This window comes from Schistocerca nitens, unplaced genomic scaffold (genome assembly GCF_023898315.1).
Source record: "Schistocerca nitens isolate TAMUIC-IGC-003100 unplaced genomic scaffold, iqSchNite1.1 HiC_scaffold_338, whole genome shotgun sequence".
Taxonomy (NCBI): domain Eukaryota; kingdom Metazoa; phylum Arthropoda; class Insecta; order Orthoptera; family Acrididae; genus Schistocerca; species Schistocerca nitens.
This window is the reverse complement of record NW_026045872.1, coordinates 1,333,149-1,354,395: the sequence shown is the minus strand read 5'-3', so window position 1 is coordinate 1,354,395 and position 21,247 is coordinate 1,333,149. Positions and strand designations below refer to the sequence as shown.

The following is a 21,247-nucleotide window of genomic DNA, read 5'->3' as shown; positions in this document are numbered from 1 at the left end:
GTAGTTTACCTAAAGGTGACATTTACTATAGCTTTGAAAACACTAGAAATCATTATACATCTGAAAAATGACGAACGTACAAGGTATATTTACGTATAAGCCACACATTTCTCCTTGTGTTCCTCAAAACATTGTTGCTCAAAACATTTAGGCGGTCGGTTTCCGTTAACTGCGCGGAAGCTGCATCTTAGCCTTCTAGAGGAGAGGGTGAATCAGTCCACAGCCATTAACTCCCGACGGGTAGCCTATCTTCCCTGGCGAGAAAGGTCACGACAACAATTGGTCTCGTGTAATTGCTATTAAGCCGCCTGGGAGTCTGCACCGTACTTAACTGACTTCTGCTATACATCGTAATACTGTGATCGAGTACATTATTAAGTGCAGTACATAGATGATTATCTTAAAGCACACAGCTAATTCACATAATTGTGATGATAAAGGCATACTCTAATGTTACCAGAAGATGCGAAATAGAACCTTCTCTCTGCGTAAGGTGAACATTCATACTACATTTCATGGATTCCTATGACTGTCTCTTACCACAGAAAGGCGGACATAGAAGCATTCAACTTAAAATTTTAATCAGTGGCCACATGTTTCTTCTTCTCATCAAGTTTGACGCGTAGATTAAGTAACTCAGTATGCCTACAATTTGGGTGGTTATTTATAGGTGAAATACTCCACTTCATGTGAAGGACCAGAGGCTATAGAGGTTACGTGATACGTAAAATGCGTTTGGAAATTTAAAGTTAGAAGCTGTCTGATAAAAGAAATGACAGTTTGATGTAACTGCAATGAAATGTTTATATAGTTAGGGAGGAGTCACCATTATATAACTTTAAAGGTGACGTAGCATATAAAGAGGAGAGAATTTACTGTTAACACTACGTCCCTCACCCGCTATCTGTCAACGCAACCAGCATATTGAACGATTCTGAGTAGCAGCAATCGTGTGCTTGTAACGTCCCAGTTCTTAAAAGTGTTCAGGTGTGCCATAACATCTGATATCTCACAGTCATTCTCTTTCCCTTCTAGCATTCTAAAAAGTTGCGTTCGGGTGTCATGATAGTTCTAGATGCCGTATCTTCTTATTCTCTCACACAATGAATTATTATGTTCCCTATTACATGATATTCGTTCTACGGAAAATTACGCATTTTCACTTATCATCGTAAAGGGTCGCACCGCAGCAAAAATGTTGCTACTGTTGCGATGTACCAGGCGGAAGTGGTCTGAATCCCGAGAGAGGTTTAGACTTTTTACAATTCTGATAATGCACTACAAATAACAGAAGAGTTCTTTACAATCATTCGTACTGCGTTAGCGAAAATGTAAAATGATATTTTAGTTTCAGACGACACAGAAGACAAGCTGTAATTTCCTATTGCCGACCAGAGTGGCCGAGCGGTTCTAGGCGCTACAGTCTGGAACCGCGCGACCGCTACGGTCGCAGGTTCGAATCCTGCCTCGGGCATGGATGTGTGTGATGTTCTTAGGTTAGTTAGGTTTAAGTAGTTCTAAGTTCTAGGGGACTGATGACCTTAGAAGTTAAGTCCCATAGTGCTCAGAGCCATTTGAATAATTTGTATTCCCTGTTCATAAACGGATTCAGGTTTTCTCTAACTACAATTTACTCATCTCAAAAAATTAAACTAAAACAGCGGCAAGTTCGTCGGTGTAGTCATTTTCCGTAGCAAGTGTACAAATATTCCTTTTATAAATTCCTTCCTGTAGTACAAAATTTATCCATTTTCCAGACGCCTTCCACCGTTATTTTTATATAAAAAGCATCTACAGTGGATAATGTTTCTGGACTAATACAATACTGTGTCCAGTCCCAAGAAAAAAAAGATAATGAGAAATACTTGTCAGATCAAATGAGAGGAGACTTCGCCAAGATGCACAATCCCTGACGCTAAAGAAAGCTTTCCAGTATACGTAAGTGGTAACATCGAGTGGAAACCTAGAAGAGAAATAGAACATTAAAGTGTTTTCGTGTCGAAGAAGCCAGCTGATGGAAATATCCCGAACGGCTATTATAGAAGGTCAGCCTCGACTTAGAAAGGTATAAAAGCAAGAGATTCTGAGAGAGGATTCAGAGAGAGCTGTTGTGGCCGCTTTGAGGAGCCAGCGTGCGGCTACGCCAGGCAGCAGCAACAGAAGGATGTAGAAGTAATATTCTCAGCGAGAAGTCGGTGATCGGATCTGGTGACACGGCATATCAACCGCAAGATAAATAATCATTATCTATTCTGAGGAACAGCTTTGAACATAGTCGATCTGTCTGTCTCAAGGAATTGATAGCATTTGTAGTTTCGTAATTAACAAGATTAATTTACGGAACAGTAATTGTCTCTTGTAAGCTTAGGCGAGTGGCCTGTTGATAAGAATAAATTGAGTCTGGCATTTATTAAAGAAGGTGTTAGGAACTGGCACCTCTCTTATGAGTTAGCAAAGAGATAGTAAATGAATTACTTAAATAAATATTGAACTCTTTAGCATACCAATCCTGCCATTAATCCTAAAAGATTCCCACTGCAACCAATAACCACAGTTATACCTCGGAGAGCTTTCTCCCTCTCATCTCCGACAACAAAGGTGGACACCCCAACAACCCTCAGATTGTCGTCAACGTTCCCACTGCACTACATAATTGTGCTGAGGCGCGACAACTGTTTCTACGTATTGTACTATAGAATGTAATCTGTCCACATTATTGTTTTTAGTGCATAAAATGTTATTTAGAGTCACACTGCGACACTAATAAACATTATTTTCATGTAAAAATTATGGTGCTATCTGTTTCGAATTTCTAAGTACTTCAAGTAAAAACAAAATTTTATCTTTTCAGAAAGAAAAACATTAAACACACCTTTATAATAAAGAGGCGAAACGCCTTTGTAAAGGTAGTAATTATTAGATTGCAGTAAGAAAAATGCATTTGAATTAATGAAAGGAGTAAAGAAATGGCACTCATGGGAAATTACCCGTGTACGTAAGAAATGATTATCAATCTAGCCTGTCAAGTGCCATTTAGATTGCGGTATCAGTTATAAACGTGTCAACGATAAACAGATAAAACTAAACACACTGAATACATAACACATGAGACTGAGAAGCCGGTTTAACGGTTGCACCCCACGGGATGGGCTAATGATGGTATTTTGCATCGAAGCAGGTAACCAGTAGGTGATATAAAAATGAAGTGCCAAAATAGAATAAAACAAACAATTTTCTCAGATTTCAACCTCTCTGCGGAACAGTTAAACACATTCTGGAAGAAATAAATACAAATTTTATAGATTTACGGCTGTCCCAGTACTGCTCCATGGAAACGAAACGTCGTTATTTTCGAAAAAAACAAACATCAAACACATGTCGCAGCGCCGAAATTCTTTTGGTATTTTAGATTCTGGAAAAGATTGTTAACGATTTAACCAGAGAGGAGCTTAAAGTTTTAGTATCAGCGATAAAAGACGACGGAAAGAAGTGGAAGCAGCATTTAGATATGCTTAGATGTAACGGAATATCCAAAACATGACACAACTACAAGCCAGTTGGTCAAAGGAATATTAGAGGTTCCAGAAAAAGATGAGAAGTGTAGGAGAAGGAAAGAAGGAAAGTAGGAAAGTGTCATACGATCTAAAGCTCCTTCAAAGATAAGAAGAAGCAGAAAATGAATAAAGCTTACGTCAACGGTGTCTTAGACCTGATCATTTTCATTTCGTCAGAACGTCACAACGCGGTAGAAGTAACTGACAAAAGTAATGTATGTTTGCTATAGGATATAGTTACGTTATAAGTGCTTGTTCTGCATCCAAAATCTGAAGCATGATATATGCTGTTGCTGTTGACAGCATCAAGGGAAAAGTGGTAATTGAAGTCAATTAATAGAGGCTGGCTGATCCAGTGAACATTTAGTAAACGTCACTTCAAAGTCGATTTGTTTTTGTCCTGGTGGCAAACATCATACACAAAAGATCAAAAAGCGACGAGTGTTTATCAACTGTGGATTGCGAAACGTTTACACGAAACGTCTTTAGGTACTAACATTTTCGCCTGAACAGATGCCAAATGTCTACTTGCTCAGTGACGAATTACCAACTGGTGTGATGTTTACTGCCGCACGTTTGCTCATCAGTGTCAATAAACCAAAAGTTAAAAGTTATTTCTGTCCTTAAGGTCTTTTATTCATGAACACACACTTTTTGATATTCTGGTTTGATTCTGCTCTCCTTTCCTGAAGTACTGAGATTAGTAGACGCACTAATTCCCAAGTTTGTGATAAAATGTTGTTATTAAGCTTTAATTTACGCAATAGATAGCGTATCATACGTTTTGAGTCCACGTCAACTGCAAAAGTCGCGCAAACATAAGCATGTATGGAACCTCCCTGCAGATTAAAACTGTTATACCGGACCAGTACGCTAATCCGGATACTCGTCATTCGGAGGCAGTGTTCTTTCCAATTCAGCTAGCTGCTAGTACCTCTCTTGTCCTTTTAAAATGTCTCGGAAGTTCTCGGCATAAGAGCTTAACGAGCGGATGGTAATGTCCTCGGATGGAGTCCCTAACCAGCACCCAGTTTTAATTTGCCAGGAAGTTTCAAAACGGTGCAAACTCCGCTGCAGAGTGAAAAATTCGTTCCCTAAGCAAGCATTTCGGACTCAGAGAAACAATACCCACATCACGGATGCCCTGTTTACAAATTATAACCTCATACAAGTATTTGTTTAAATGTGCTGTAATATCTTTGCAAATAACAGAACATTGGCTTTCACCGAACTGTGCCAGTTGGAATCTTCCAAATAAAATTGATTAACTGAAGTAACTAATTCCTTAATGACACAAGCTATTCTTTATGTAGCACATGAAGGACTACCGCAGAACACAGATGTTTGGGTAACACTGAGAGGCATTACTTTCATGCGATGATATGAAATGATAGCGTACATGAACTTTGTCATTAGGCAGTTATTCACTAATCACACGCACACAATGGCACTTTCATATCTGGCAGGATGTCATGTGGCGTCGTTAAACTCAGTGGTTCACTTCTAAATGACTAGTCCATGAGCAGGCAATAATTATTTATAATTCCAATACCTATACAAGGCTTTCAGCGTTGCGAACACAGCCATAGTTACATGACTGGACTATAAGCCACGAAAGCAGCGTCTGGTTGAAATGCTTTCTGCTGGGAATAATCGCACAGAAGGTAAAGACCGAATCGGAATATTCAATGCAAAGAATAAATAGCGAGATCATGCGTCGTAGTTAAAATATTTTAATTATGATGGCTGCATTCCTAACTTTATAACGACACTATCAAGCAAAATCCGAAGCGAAATCGTAAGTAGTACTAATGTTGGCAAGATAACGTCACTGAAGCATTTGCGACCATTTCATGCAGGAAATTATCTACAGCATAGAATAAAAGAAGGTCAACGCTCTACCCAAAAATTACACGAGTAACCATGAATGAGGTGTATGTAAAAACGGAGGTACAAAAAGAGTATACTGGTTGTGTTCAATGATATAGCTCATTAACTAAATGTGAAATCGGAATTATTCTTAGTGAAGGCTAGCTATCCTTTCCATATTGGAGATGTCAATTCTTCTTTTTTCACGCTTCGGACTGCCTGTACTGTAGCGCCTAGAACCGCACGGCTACTCCGGCCGGCATGTCCACACTCTTTAAGTTAGTAAGTCCACAGCAACACCAAAAAGTTTCTGCCGAATTTGAAGGCAGAGAAACGTACCCAGTGGTTTCCATGTGTCCGTGAAGTTGGCTCTAGTGTTCCTATTGGTAGAGAACTGCCAACGCAAGGTCGGTATTCGGGTTAGAATCTTGCCCAAGGATGTAGATTCATACTGACGCATACAATCGACATATGATATCCAGAATGAGATTTTCACTCTGCAGCGGAGTGTGCTCTGATATGAAACTTCCTGGCAGATTAAAAGTGCGTGCGCCGACCGAGACTCGAACACGGTACCTTTGCCTTTCGCGGGCAAGTGCTCTACCATCTTAGCTACCGAAGCACGACTCACGCCCGGCCCCCACAGCTTTACTTCTGCCAGTTCGAGTTCGAGTCTCGATCGGCGCACACAGTTTTAATGTGCCAGGAAGTTTGACATATGATATGTTTCCTTCCTTGCACATAAGAACCTACATATTAACCAGCATGACTGGAAGTTTCCAAACTGCATCCAAGTTGCTGTAAGGCTATGGACGTTTCGAGGTTTAGTAACATCAGGGAGACAAGGAGACAAGTGAGTTACAAAAAGGGAAAATTTAAAAAGTTTAAGTGGACCACAAAATGTGAAACAGTTTCGAAGGCATTTAATTACAGGTCAATCAGACTCTTTATTTTTAATGAGCTGCGATAGGTAAACCTAAACTCTGGCAATAAAATGGAACATAAAAAAGAAGTTTCTCAACACTGCAACGTGCATTGATTTGTTCCATAAGCATTCTGAGAAATGTATTTTATTTAAAAAGATACTAATACTAACTAATATATAAATGAACTGGTGCATATGTACCGCTAAAGTCTCATTACTTTAATTAATTTAATTACTCGAAATTTCACCTAGGCAAGCTCGTCACTTAATATATACACCAACTAACATATTTTCGTGCTTGCCTTGCAACTTACCTGCTTTCCAACTGACATAACCGGATACTAACACGTTACTTTCTTCACCGGGACCTCTGCATACGTTTTTGAGTCATCAGTCTTGTGACTGGTTTGGTGCGGCGCACCACGAATTCCTCTCCTGCGCTAACCTCTAACCCCAAGTCTTCAATTATCTGTTGAATGTATTCAAATCTCTGTCTCCCCCTACATTTTTTACCCTCTACAGTTCCATCTAGCACCATATTAGCATTGTTATGTCCGGGTGCTTTAAAATATGCTACCAACCTGTCTCTTCTTCTTATCAGTGCTTTTCATATGTTTTTCCTTCGTCAGTTCTGTGGAGAACCTTCTTATTCCTTACCTTACCAGTCCATCAAACTTTCAAAATTGGTCTGTAGCACAACATTAAAAACGTCTAAATTCTCTTATGTTCTGGATTTCCCACAGTTCATGTTTCACTACCACACAGTGCTGTGATCAGAGTGTACATTTTCAGAAATTCGTTCCCCAAAATTAAGGTCTATGCCTGATACTAACAGATTTCTCATCGCCTGGAATGGCATTTTTGCCTGTGCTGGTCGGCCTTTTATGTCCTCTGTATTTACACTACTGGCCATTAAAATTGCTACATCAAGAAGAAATGCAGATGACAAACGGGTATTCCTTGGAGAAATATATTAAACTAGAATTGAAATGTGATTACATTTTCACGCAATTTGGGTGCATAGATCCTGAGAAATCAGTACCCAGAACAACCACCTCTGGCCGTAATAACGGCCTTGATACGCCTGGGCATTGAGTCAGATAGAGCTTGGATGGCGTGTACAGGTACAGCTGCCTCTGCAGCTTCAACACGATATCACAGTTCATCAAGAGTAGTGACTGGCGCATTGTGGCGAACTAGTTGTTCGGCCATTATTGACCAGACTTTTCAATTGGTGAGAGATCTGGAGAATGTGCTGGCCACGGCAGCAGTCGAACACTTTCTGTATCCAGAAAGGACCGTACAGGACCTACAACATGCGGTCGTGCATTATCCTGCTGAAATGTAGGGTTTCACAGGGATCGAATAAAGGGTAGAGCCACGGGTCGTAACACATCTGAAATATAACGTCCACTGTTGAAAGTGCCGTTAATGCGAACAAGAGGTGACCGAGACGTGTAACCAATGACACCCCATACCATCACGGCGGGTGATACGCCAGTATGGTGATGACGAACACACGCTTCCAATGTGCGTTCACCGTGATGTCGCCAAACACGGATGCGACCATCATGATGCTGTAAACAGAACCTCATCCGAGAAAATGACGTTTTGCCATGCGTGCACCCAGGTTCGTCGTTGAGTACACCATCGCAGGCGCTCCTGTCTGTGATGCAGTGTCAAGGGTAACCGCAGCCAAGGTCTCCGAGCTGATAGTCCATACTACTGCAAACGTCGTCGAACTCTTCGTGCATATGGTTGTTGTCTTGCAAACGTCCCCAATCTGTTGATTCAGGGATCGAGACGTGGCTGCACGATCCGATACAGTCATGCGGATAAGAAGCCTGTCATCTCGACTGCTAGTGATACGAGGTCGTTGGGATCCAGCAAGGCGTTCGTATTACCCTCCTGAACCCACCGATTCCATAATCTGCTAACAGTCATTAGATCTCGACCAACGGTAGCAGCAATGTCGCGATACGATAAACCGCAATCGCGATAGGCTACAATCCGACCTTTATCAGAATCGGAAACGTGATGGTACGCATTTCTCCTCCTTACACGAGGCATCACAACAACGTTTCACCAGGGAACGCCGGTCAACTGCTGTTTGAGTATGAGAAATCGGTTGGAAACTTTTCTTATGTCAGCACGTTGTAGGTGTCGCCACCAGCGCTAACCTTGTGTGAATGCTCTGAAAAGCTAATCATTTGCATATCACAGCATCTTCTTCCTGTTGGTTAAAGTTCGCATCTGTAGCACGTCATCTTCGTGGTGTATCAGTTTTAATGGCCAGTAGTGTATGTGCCCTCTCTATCATCGGAATTTTGTGGATGACATTTTCTCGAAAGTCCGATGACACTTCGCCAATCTCACCTTCTAGACATCAACATGAATAATCGTTTGGTTGCCACTTCTCCCAATGATCTTAGAAATTCGGATGGAATGATGTCTATCCCTTTTGCCTTATTTGATCTCAAAGACTTCTAGAAGTATTTTAAATTCTGACTCTAACACTGGATCCCCTATGTCATCTATATCGACTCCAATTTCTTCTTCTATGATATCATCAGACAAGTCGTCCCCTTCGTAGAGACCTTGAAAGTTCTCTTTCCACCTATCAGCTCTCTCCTTTGCGTTTAACAGTGAAATCCCCATTGTACTCTTAATGTTACCACCCTTGCCTTTAATGTCAACGAAAGTTGTTTTGACTTCTCTGTACGTTGAGTCAGTCCTCTCGACGATCATTTCTCTCTCTATTTCTTCACATCTTTCATGCAGCTATTTCGTCTTGGCTGCATCATCTAGCGCCTTATTCTATAAGGGGCATTCAAAAAGGGTAGACGCAAAATTAAAACCGCTGAGGGCATCATAATGCCGTAGTATAGGGAGTAATGTGGGATCTCTACAGAAGCTCTCGCGTCCCAGACATACTGCTCGAGGGGCATGGACGCACACTAATGTGATAAGAGAGCGAGCAGGTGCACTGTTCGACCGTCCACCATCGTCAATAGTGCAGAAAGCAGAAATATGGAGACTCAAAAGAAGAGCAACATGGAACGGAAATTCATCGAAGAATGGCACATTTATATAGAGAGCATTGCGCATCCTTGGCACGGATCAAGGTATGGCAGAACCGATTCAGGGAAGGAGTGATGTCACTGGCCGATGACGCACGATCTGAAAAGCAACACAACATTACCGATACCACTGCCAGCAAGTGGATACACTCACTACTGAAGACTGGCGAATCACTGTGTCAGCCACTGCCCCAGAATACGGATTGTACATCGGAATTGCAATGTTCATTCTGTGCTCTCCGTACACACCCAATACATCCCTTTGCTCTTCTCGACTGTGTTAGCTCTATTTCTCTGTTTTCAGCACTACTGAGTGCAGTAGACGGTCGACAAGTACACGCTCGCTCTGTCGTCACATGGGTGTGCATCCGTATCCCTCTACCTGTCAGTGTGGGACCTCAGAGCTCTTATACGGACCACACGTCATCCCGCAGGCAATAACATTAAGAACCCTTCGATGATTTTCATTTTACAGCCTTCGACTCGTTTTATTATGAATGCGTCTTACAGATCTTCTGGCAGTTCTCCTCAGAACTCATACTAGTCATCTCGTATACCCGAATCAAAGTCCACTTCCATCGAGGAACAGGGGTGAGATCCCAAACATCTTCGTTGCTCATGTCGCCTTTTCAGTCTACGTAGCCTTGTGTTTAAGAATGCTCTTACCTCACTGTCGACTGTTTATGCGCAGTGCGTTGCATTGATTTGAGTTCAGAATCAATTGCCAGATCCTTTACCAATCACTGTTCCTCAGCGGGTCTTCCTACAACTCGCTACTGTCTTCTGGCTTTGCCATTTTCCTTTAGACAACTGCATCTTCTGCGAAAACTGCCGTGCAGCTTCTTACGTCATCCATTCGATCATTTATTTATTTTGGAAGCAATAACAGTCCTATACCAATTTCTTCGGGTACTCCAGGAATTACCTTTACATCCGCCAGTTTTGTTCCGTTAAGGTCGGCGTCTTCATACAACACACCACTATCGTACTGTCTGACGGAAAACGTGAAACACCCAGCAGAAATGCTCGAATGGCATTGTGACTCTCACATACGTACATAACCATCGGCGCAGATGCCTCAAGTTTAAAAGAATAGTTGACCATGTACTGGACAGATATGTATCCCGTAGAACAGTTCGTAATGGGAGGGATCGTCCACGTTACACAGTCACTGTAAAGAAATTTTTAAAGAAACGAAGATTACTGCATGACAGCTGTAAAATAAAGCATAGGACTCCATATAGAGCGATGCTGAGTAAAATGCGTTTGGCTGTTAAGAGAGTAATGCGTGAAGCATTCAGTGACTACCATAGCTGAATACGATCCTTCACAAAACCCAAAGAAATTTTCGTCATATGTAACGGCTGTTAGTGGCAGCATAAATACTGTCCTGTCCCTAGCGAATGGGACAGGGACCGTAACTGAGGATAGCAAAAAAAAAAAAAAAAAAAAAAAAAAAAAAAAAAAAAAAAAAAAAAAAAAAAGCTGAAATACTTAACTCCGTATTCAAATGTCCCTTTACAAAGAAATACCCAGGAGAAATGTCCCATTTTAATCCTCGTACCATTGAAAAAAATGAATGAAATAAGTATTAGTGTCAGTGGTGTTAAGAGAAGCTGAAATCGTTAAAAGTTAATAAAGCTCCAGAGCTCGATGGAATCCTACCCAGATTTTATACTGAATTGCTAGTAAGTTAGCGCCTCTTCCAACTAAAATTTATCGTCGATCCCTCGACCGTAAAACCCATGCCACGTCCTTAGAAGAAAGCGCGGGACACGCCTGTTTATAGGAAGAGTAGTAAAAGTGATCCAAAAAACCACCGTTCGGGTCCTTGACATCGATTTGTTGTAGAATCTTAGAACAGTTTTTGAGCTCAAACACGAAGGTTGGATCTTAAATAGTGGCCACACTGCTGTGGAGACGCTACGCAATGTAAGCTACTATTGTCGCTGATAGCACGCGTTTTTGAGACACCCAACTTATCTCCGAGCAAAATGACGCCCGTCCCACGTCTCCGGCGTGCGTACAATCGAGGTGAACACAGTCACTTGTGAGCCAGCGGTCTAAAGTAACGGTGTCACTAAATCTTCGAAACAGGAACAACGGAGTTGGATGAAGATTGAATGTGCCACAGGTCGTAGAGCACGACAGTGTCATCAAGGTCTTCAAGAGGCGTGCGGGGAATCGGCATTGCCGTACAGAACAGTGGCACGTTGGGTAAAAGCCGTCAACGAAGGTCGGCAGACTGTGGCAGACATGCATCGGGCAGGTCGTCCTAGCGTCTCTGAAGAAGAAGTGCATGCTGTTCTTGCGTTAGTGGACAGTGATCGACGCCGTACGATTCGTGAGCTCGCCCTCGAAACCGGATTAGCACATAAAACTGTGCTTCACATCCTGAAAGAACGCCTGGGCATACGAAAAATTGCATCACGATGGGTTCCCCACAACTTGACGAAAATGCAGAAATGGATGCATTACGACGCTACTCAGACGCGCTTGGAGCGCTATGAGCGCGAAGGAGGGGCTTTCTTATGCCGTATCGAAACACTGGATGAGACATGGGCCACATCGAACGAGCCAAAACTGAAACGCCAATCCAATGAATGGCGCTATTTTGGGTCACTGTGAAAGTCGAAAGTGCATCAGAGCCCCAGTATGGTGAAAGTTATGGTGATTCTCGTGTACGACTGTAATGGTGTTATCCTGACGCATCACGTTCCTCTACGGCAGACCGTCAATGCACGGTATTACAGATCGCTTTCGGATCATCACCTGCGACCAGCTTTGCAAAATAAGCGACGACACTTTCAGCGCAACCCACCCATCATTTTACACGACAATGCCCGGGCGCTTACAGCGCAAGCTGTGGCTGCTGTGTTCGGTCGATGGGACTGGGAAGTACTGTACCATCCACCGTATTCCCCGGAATTACGTTCTTGTGACTTTGATTTGATTCCGAAGATGAAGGAACCAATTTGTGGCATTCGCTTCAGAACTGTTCCAGAGATTCGACAGGCAGTAGACCGTTCCATTCGCACCATGAGTAGAACAGGCTCTGCTAACGGCATACTACGCCTTCCACATCGCTGGCAACGAGTTCTACACAACGCTGGTGACCACTTTGAAAGACAGTAACAGGTGCAAACGTGTAACTCTTTTGTATGGGTTGTGATTAAATAGTGTCCACCATTTAAGTTCCAACCTTCGTATAATGAGTATCTCGAACAGAATGACCTCCTCCATGACAACCAGCATGGATTCCGAAAACATCGACCATGTGATGCCCAACCCACACTTTTCTGACATGACGTACAGAGGGCTTTCGATGAAGGCAGTCAGAAAGGTAAAGTATTTCTGGATTTCCGAGAAAGTATTTGTCTCAGTACCACACCTATGCTTAACGTCAACAGTATTATCATGTGCGTGTCAAGTGAAATTAGTGACTGAATTGAGCACTTTTTGGTAGGGAGGTCGCAGCATGTTATCTCAGACGGAGACTCATCGTCAGATGTATATGTAACCTCGGGCGTACGCCGGCGAAGTGTGTGTGGATCCTTGCTGTTTGTGTTGTATACTACTGAGTTTACGGACAATGTCGATTGTAACGTCAGGCTTTTCGCAGGCGATATAGTTACCTATAATGAAGTACTGTCTGAAAGAAGCTGCACAAATGTTCAGTGAGATATTAATAAGATTTCAAAGTGGTGAACAGATTGGTAACTTGTTTTAAATATTCAGAAATGTAAAATTGCATGCTTCAAAAAACGAAAACGACTGTAACTTCAATGAGTCACTGTTGGAATACGCCAACTTGTACAAATACCTGGGCGACAAACTTAGGGATATGAAATGGAATGATAACCAGTCGTGGGTAAAGCAGGTGATAGACTTCGATTTATTGATGGAATACTGGGGAAGTAAAACCAGTCTACAAAGGAAATTGCTTACAAGTCACTCGTATAATGAACTGCTACGTCGCAAAGAAAAACTAATTAACTTGACCTTTGACTTTGACACAGATTAGACAGGTACTGCCTTTAAAGCCTCTTTCGATTTTTTGCCTAGATGCATAAATTAAAAAACTTTTTACTTGTCTAATGCAAAAATTCTGTGAAAAAATTTAACTATATAAAATACGTTTTTTCCGTGGCTGCTGTAACGAGAGAACGGGTTAGGTAGAGGATGAGTTGGCGGTCGAAGGTTTCCATTTCTTTGGTTCCCAGAGAACGCCAGGCAAAGTCGGAGAAAACTGCTACAAGTCGGGATGAAAACTCCGTCTCTCGGACAGCTAAAGACTCACAGTCGCCGTAAGATTTTTTGGAAACACTCTCAGAATGAGAAGGTTGGACAACAGTGGCAGTATGATATCTTCTTACCAACAAATTGGTCGCCTAGGGAACGACTTTAACACACAAGATGACGGCGAAATATTCAGCGTCATTCGGACCTTTACAGTGGCAGATTCGCCCAGTATTGTTAATTCGCGAAGAAATCACTCTGCACTGAATTGCTAAACACACTAATCGTTTTGAGAAGGTCCAGGGATCCAACATCGAATAAAAGTTCGTGGACGATATTTACCTTCTTTCTCACAAATTAAATTTTTTATTCTTGATAATTGTGATTACAAGTTGTTATCTCCTCTGCACTTCAAATTACGTCTATATGCCAACTTGCCTCATCTCCTGAAAAAGAAAATTCCAATCGGTATCCCTCATCTCCAACAATTACAAAAAGCATAGGTGTTCTTTTTCATAGCAAAGAGCGTTGTCGTCTCAATTAGGGTAATGTATCATCGCTGGCACTCGCAGCCGAAGTATTAGAAGAATATTACATTAAGTAGGGACAGTACAGCCGTGAGCCTTTCTGTAGATTATTGCCGAAGTGTGTAGGATTCAGACTAAATAGAGTTCACATGTGATGTTCAACGTATTCAGATAAGGGCATGATCAGTAGTTGTTGGTATGATTGACTCTTGGGAGAGTCGCAGAACTATAGAAGAAACTGAACTGGTGTACTCGTGGAGATAGAAGTAAACTAACCAGAGAGAGTCTCACAGCGAAGTTTCAAGAACCGGCTGTTACTGGCAACTACAGGATTGTACTACAGTTCCCTACGTATCGCTCACATAATGATCGTAAGTACAAGGTTAGAATAATTGCAGCATGCACAGAGACTTAAAAAAATCATTCTTCCCCCACTCCCTATGTGAATGGAACGAGAAGAACTCCTAATAACTGATACATGGAGGTGTACCCTTTGTCATGAACTTCACGGTGGTTTGCAGGGTATACATGTAGACGCAGACGTAGATGAGATGTAAATAACTAGACTGCAGTTCTCTGTGACGGGAAGAACTGCCACCAGAGTGCGTTAGTGTTGTTACTGTTTACTGTTTTTAGCAGGCCCGGTAGAGCGTGAAAGGATCATGCACAGCATGAGGGCTGAGTGACCACTGTGAAAGTCACGGAGACGCCGCATACTTGTGTGGGAAAGAGTTATCAGCATCTGACTGAGTTTGAAAGAGGCCTCATTGTGGGTCTTCATTTGGCCAGCTTGTCAAATCACACATTATCCATATCTGTGGGGTATCTGGATGAGTTACCGCCCTGATGTTGTACTGCGTGGAAACGTGAGGGTATCCACTCCTCGACAAGGTTCCAGTCGACAATGTCTGTTCAACAGCCACAACGTAGCTCCTTCACAGCTGCACCTCCGATCCGAGGTCAAGCAGTGGCCTCCTTGCAAGATACAGTGTCTTCTTGTACCATTGGCCGGAGACTAGCAGCAGCAGGACTGGAGAATTACCATGCCACGAGCAGGCTGTCGTTAACACCACAACACGAACGGCGTCGCATTGAGTTCAGTGATGAATCGCGGTTCTGCACTGCCCCAGATGCCCATTATCGGCGCGTATGAGGATCTGAAGGAAGATCCTATTCTTCCAATGTTCTGAAGAGGCTCGGCGGTGTTACTCTTGGTACTATGGTGGGGGAAACCATCGGGTCTGATTTCGAATCACAGCTGGTATTGATAGAGAGAACTATGACAGCACAACGGTACGTCACGGAAATTCAGCGTCCTCTCATACTACAGAATCGTGGTGCCATTTTTGAACCCGACAATGCTCGTTCAGACCTGGTTGTTATGATTAAAATGCAGCTACTCACGAAGCGCCAGTGTGGGATGTAGTTATCGTACGGAAGTGAAACTTGGTAGATGTGGTAATCAATTTACGCTGAAAAAGAAATTGGTTCCAATTTTGGCCCTCAGGTGCAAATACGCCACTGTGCAGCATATAGTCGACATCTTCGGTGCACATGTTAAGGAAACTGTGTAAGGGGCGGTTAATAATAAAATCAGCATTAAGCCTTTCTCACTTGTTTGATCTTTCTGCCCACGTTCCATCTGTAATCCATTGCATATGGAAACATTTCCATACGTTTTACTTGCATTCACAGCGCCTGACTTGCAGCTGGTGGCCAAGACTGGAACAAATTTTATTTCCAGCGTAAATCAGTTCCACTTAACACGTTAGAATATCTACACAGTTTCGCTTCTATTATAGGGTAACTACATTCAACTTTGGAGCTCTCTAAGTAGCTGAACTTTAAGCTTTGTTGACTGAACCTGTAATGACGCATTATTTAAAACATGGAAATAATGAAAAATAAATCAAGTTTCGTTACCTTCATATATTGACCAAAATCACTCTAATCATTACAATATATCTCCACACCGACTCGCTATTACCACATCTCAACAAGAACTTTTCAGTATCACATCTCAGCAAGCACTCCCTACTAGCACATCTGAACACGAACTGACTACTACGAGTCCTCGACAAGCACTGCCCACTACGAGTTCTCAACAATCACTGCCAGTGGAGGCGGCGGAACAACGCTCTCTAGCGATCTCTGGCGCTGTGGCTCAGTGTAGCCACCTTTCACCACCCGGCACGTGTCTCTGTGAATCGTCTGCATGAAGTTGATATCCTCGCAAGGCCTGTAAGATCGCCAGCTCCGTCCTCGGTAGAACACATGTGGGACCACGTTGGCCGTGAACTGCGTCCCAGCGCCAGTGTAGACGACGTCAGCGACCAGTTACAACAGTTCTGGTCCCCCTTGCCTCAGGACAGGATAAATCGGCTGTATGGTACTCTTCCCAACAGAATTTGTGTATCCATCTAGCCCAGAGAGAGTGGGTTCAAACTGTCAAGTTCTTTGTAAATTTCGCTCGAGTCTGTCATCACTGCAGTAGCATCACGTACTCGCTCAACTCCTGAAATTTCATTTTCTTTTCGTAATCCCCTTTTGAGTGCTTCAGCTTTTTTGTCAGGCAGTCTATTTTATTGCACATTTAACCCAATTTGAATACAAAATCCGTTTCCAGCTGAAATGCCGTCATCAGTGTAAAACGCTTCACGAGGAAATCACGAGAAGATAGATTGTGGAAATGCATCAACATGTAGTTCGACAAGTGTATGAAGCGCATAGTTAGCGTTCCCTGATCCCCAAATCGCAAAAAGCCGTCTGGCAAATATCTGGGTTCATATGACGAGGATCTTCTTTAAGAATCAGCGATATACATAAGTGTGCTACTAGTTCTTAATATTCTCCGGCCTCATCGCCCGACCGGTAGGCAATTCGAGGCGTGGGCGCCGTGAAATCGAAATGACGGCCGCCGGAAATGCGATTTATCGTGCGGGATGCGGCGGGCCAAGTTGAGATTCCTGAGCACGAAGGTGGCGCTCTATAAATAATTCCAGCTGAGCTGTGGGAGGGAGAGAAGGGCGAGGCGCGCCGAATAAATTCCTGCGGGCCGCGAGCAAGTGCAGCCTGACACGCTACTGGGGCGTGCTACTGTGCGGGCGCTGACAGCCTGAGGAGCGACGAAGGACCCAAGTGCGGGGATAGTTGTGATACTTAAGTGGCCTGTCGCCGCAGCCAGCAGAAGATGGCAGTAGCGCTATGGATCTCCTTGCACCTTTGTATACTTGTATTCTTAATACACGCTATCAGACAGACCAAATCCGCTGATTTATAGGCCCATGTCATTCACAAGGGTTTGAGGAAAGATTTTTGGAACATGTACTGTGTTCCAACATTATACACTGTCCAGTTGCGTTAACGTGACCACCCGTAAAAAGCCTCAATGGCTACCTGTTGGAGCACGGACAATTGCGAGACAAGCATGAAATGAGTCAATGAGGTTGTAGAAGGTACCGACAGGGATGTAGAGCCATGACGACTCCTGTGTCACTGTCAGCTGTGCTATGTCTATCAGTCGAGAATCCATGTCGCAAACAGATCGATCGATGAGGTTCCACAGATTCTCGATTGAGCTTAAATTCGGAGAGTTAGTTGGTGGGGGAGTACAGTAGACTCGTCCTAGTGCTCTTCGAACCACGCGTGTACTCTGCGAGCTGTGAGGCACCTTGCATTGTCCTGGTGGTAGATACCATCTCGCGGAGGAAAAAGAAACTGCATGTGGAGATGGAGCCGGCCAGAGTGGCCGAGCGGTTCTAGGCGCTAGAGTCTGGAACCGCGCGACCGCTACGGTCGCAGGTTCGAATCCTGCCTGGCGCATGGATGTGTGTGATGTCCTTAGGTTAGTTAGGTTTAAGTATTTCTAAGTTCTAGGGGACTGATGACCTCATCAGTTAAGTCCCATAGTGCTCAGAGCCATTTGAACCATTTTGTGGGGATGGACATAGTCCCCGCGAACGGATATATACTTTCATTGATCCATTGTGCCTTCTACAGTGCCGAAATTACTCAGGAAATGCCACGAAGACACATGCAGTGTTTGCTTTCAGACGCTTCACGACATACACGCTCACGGCCATCTGTCCTAGCAGCATTAAACTTTAGTCATCTCAAAAGACCACCTGTTGTCATTCGGCGGCCATCCAGTTGCTCAAGGGGCTTGTAAATTCCAGCCTTCGTGGCCGATCAACAGCAGCCAGCATGGGTGCATGAACCAGGCGCCTGTCTAGCGACGTTCACTAACGGTTTTGAGGAGACACTGTTGGTAGCCCCTTGGTTCATCTGGGCAATTAGTTGCTCGACAGTTGCACGGCTATTTGCCCGTACACATCTCAGTAGCCGACGTTCACCAGTGACATCTATGGCTCTTAGTGCACCACCGTTGCCTCTGCGCCGGGTTTGAATAGCGCCGTTTTGCTAAGCATGGTATTCTTTAACCCCGGCGCCAGGCGAGTACTTCCAACCTCGGCCCGAAAGCCAACAATTATGCACATTTATTCTTCACATAAATCGCTGTGTTTTCGCATTACGACAACGACTGCAGTATTGTCCCCCCCCCCCCCCCCACCCAATTGTAATGTTGCCACCTGACGTTGGTTGGTGGTTTTTGCAGGCTGACGTCGAATGTAGGCGGTGCTGATATTAATGTCACTGGATTCTGTATTACGTAATCAGCAAGAATTTTTGAAGTACCGCCCTTGTGAAACGCAACTGGCTCTTTTTATTCTTGTTGTAAATGATATTTTTTCAAGAGTCCATATTCCTTAGTCTAAGTGGTTCATTAAACATATTCATTAGATTTGAGGTGACGTTTCTAATAATTTCAAGGTTTGTGCAATAAACGTTGTAAATTTGCCGTGACCCATTCTGTCCCGTGGTGAGGAGAACGGGAAGTATGCAAGCATTTTTCTGAAAAAATATAAAAAAGAAAAATACGCAAAACGCAGTCTGAAATAGTTTTCTAGTAAGGTACTTTAGTTCATGCAAAATGGTGATTATTCATACCTTTAAGATGTGTTTCCTTGAGTTTCTTTATTTTATAAAAATTGGTAATCATTAAGTATCCCATTTCACCCAGAGTTCCCCCACAGTTAAATTACTGTTTAAGTTTGTGGAGCCCATACTAAATAGGACTAACAGGCTATATTGGGCGTATTTAAAGAAGAGCTATACGAACTGTCGCAGGTTTGTTTTACCCCTTGGGGGAGTGTCACGGAGTTGCTGAATAAACTACAGTAGCAGACGCTTGAAGATAGGAGCAAACTATCCCGTGAATTCCTACTAATGAAGTATCAGGAACAGCTTTAAGTATTGATTGTAGAAATACGTTACGATCTTCTCGAGTGGCAACCATGGGGTCACAAGGATTACATTAATTATAGCACACACCGAGGCATGTAAACAAACATTCTCTCCGCGTTCCGTGCGTGAGTGGAACGGGAAGAGACCCTAACAACTAATACAATGGGAAGTATCCTCAACCATGCATTTCACAGTGGTTTGTAGAGAGTGGATGTAATTGTGGGTGTAGAATACACTCTTTGAAATTCTGAAGATGGGAGGCGTAAAGTATACACAACGGAAGGTTAACTGTATCTTGCACAGAAATCAGACAGCAGTTCTAAGAGTCGAAGGATATAAAAGGGTAGCATCGGTCGGGAGGGCAGTGAGGAAGGATTATACACAATCTACGAAGTTCTTCAGTCTATATATTAATCGAACAGTAAAGAAACCAAGAAGAAACCTAATAGTAATTCAGTGAGAGATGTAAAATGCCATGGAAGTTCAGATAAACAGAATGAATAGTCTCTTGAAAAGCGGATATACGAGCAACATAAACAAAACTTGAGTAATGCAGTTAAAGCAAGTCGGGTGAAACTGAGTAAATTATATTAGGAAATGAGCCGTTCTCTATTGCAACTAAATTCACGTTTGAGTGTAGTCTAATTAAGTAGTTTTATGTCACATTTTAATCACACTAACGTATAGCTGATGAACAGCATTGCTTTCCTTTACAATTTGTGCGTAGAGGAGATAAAAGTGAGAAATCACGGCATATTTTGAGCTTACTACGTAACCCAAACCTCATTTTCTTTTCATGATGTAGTGTACACCATGACAAGAATATTTGTACCTTCTCGCTTTCCTTAAAAAAAAATCATATTATTTGTTTTAAATAATTCAGCTGACATTCTGTCAGGATGGTACTGGAATAAAGGATATGTTTAACTACAATGTAAATAAAACAAGTGTATTTGAAATAAGAGGACCGCAGATGCACCACCTGCTAAACGTTTTTACATACGATGACATGGAATATATCTGTTTACGTGCGCAGAAAGAAGATATTTTCCTGACTAGAAACATAATTCACGCGAAATTGTTAACGAATTTAACAATATGTGTTACTGTCAGCTAACAATAATGTCATTAATAAAGACTAGTGTTTGTATATAACATTTTACTTGAGCCTTAATCAACAACCAGTTCAGCCGTAGATCGAAGCGAAATGTTGCGAGAGGAGTGTACATTATAAATTAAGATTATTCACAGTCTCTAACATCAATGAAGAGGACAAAAAAATTTCTTTTTATTTTTGCGACTTAATATTGAACGGTTTTAAAGGTGCATTACAGATCGATAAATGGTGTCAAGATACGACATATAAGGCGAGGAAGCATCGAAGTTGGTAAAAACTTATTTGTTATTTGTTCTGCTGGGTTTGAAGTAATATTATCGCTAGAACAATCAATTTTTATGTAACCACTACTACTTTTAGAAAATAATTCCTATTCAAAACTATAACAAATGGTCAGTAGAAAATCGCACTCGTTTGGCTGAACAATCTTTTGAATTTTTCCTTTGTGACGTCCACGCCAGAGACATTTGACAGATGTTTTTTTTATCTTTGTAGTGGTTGTCTCCATTACAGGTCGCAGAACGCATTAAAAATCTCTCAGTTAACGGGTACTCATGAGATGTTATTAAAAAGTGGAGGAAATTATGCAACTTCCAGTCGGATAATAAAACAGATGATTGAGATAAGTAGAA

At 42.5% G+C, this 21,247-nt stretch overlaps 1 protein-coding gene across 1 annotated transcript in view; it reads right to left on the bottom strand.

Annotated features, from left to right (window-relative positions):
• The window catches only part of LOC126227747 (leucine-rich repeat-containing protein 15-like), a 1,015,582-nt gene that overhangs the window by 445,570 nt on the left and 548,765 nt on the right, over positions 1 to 21,247 (bottom strand). The window lies entirely within an intron of this gene.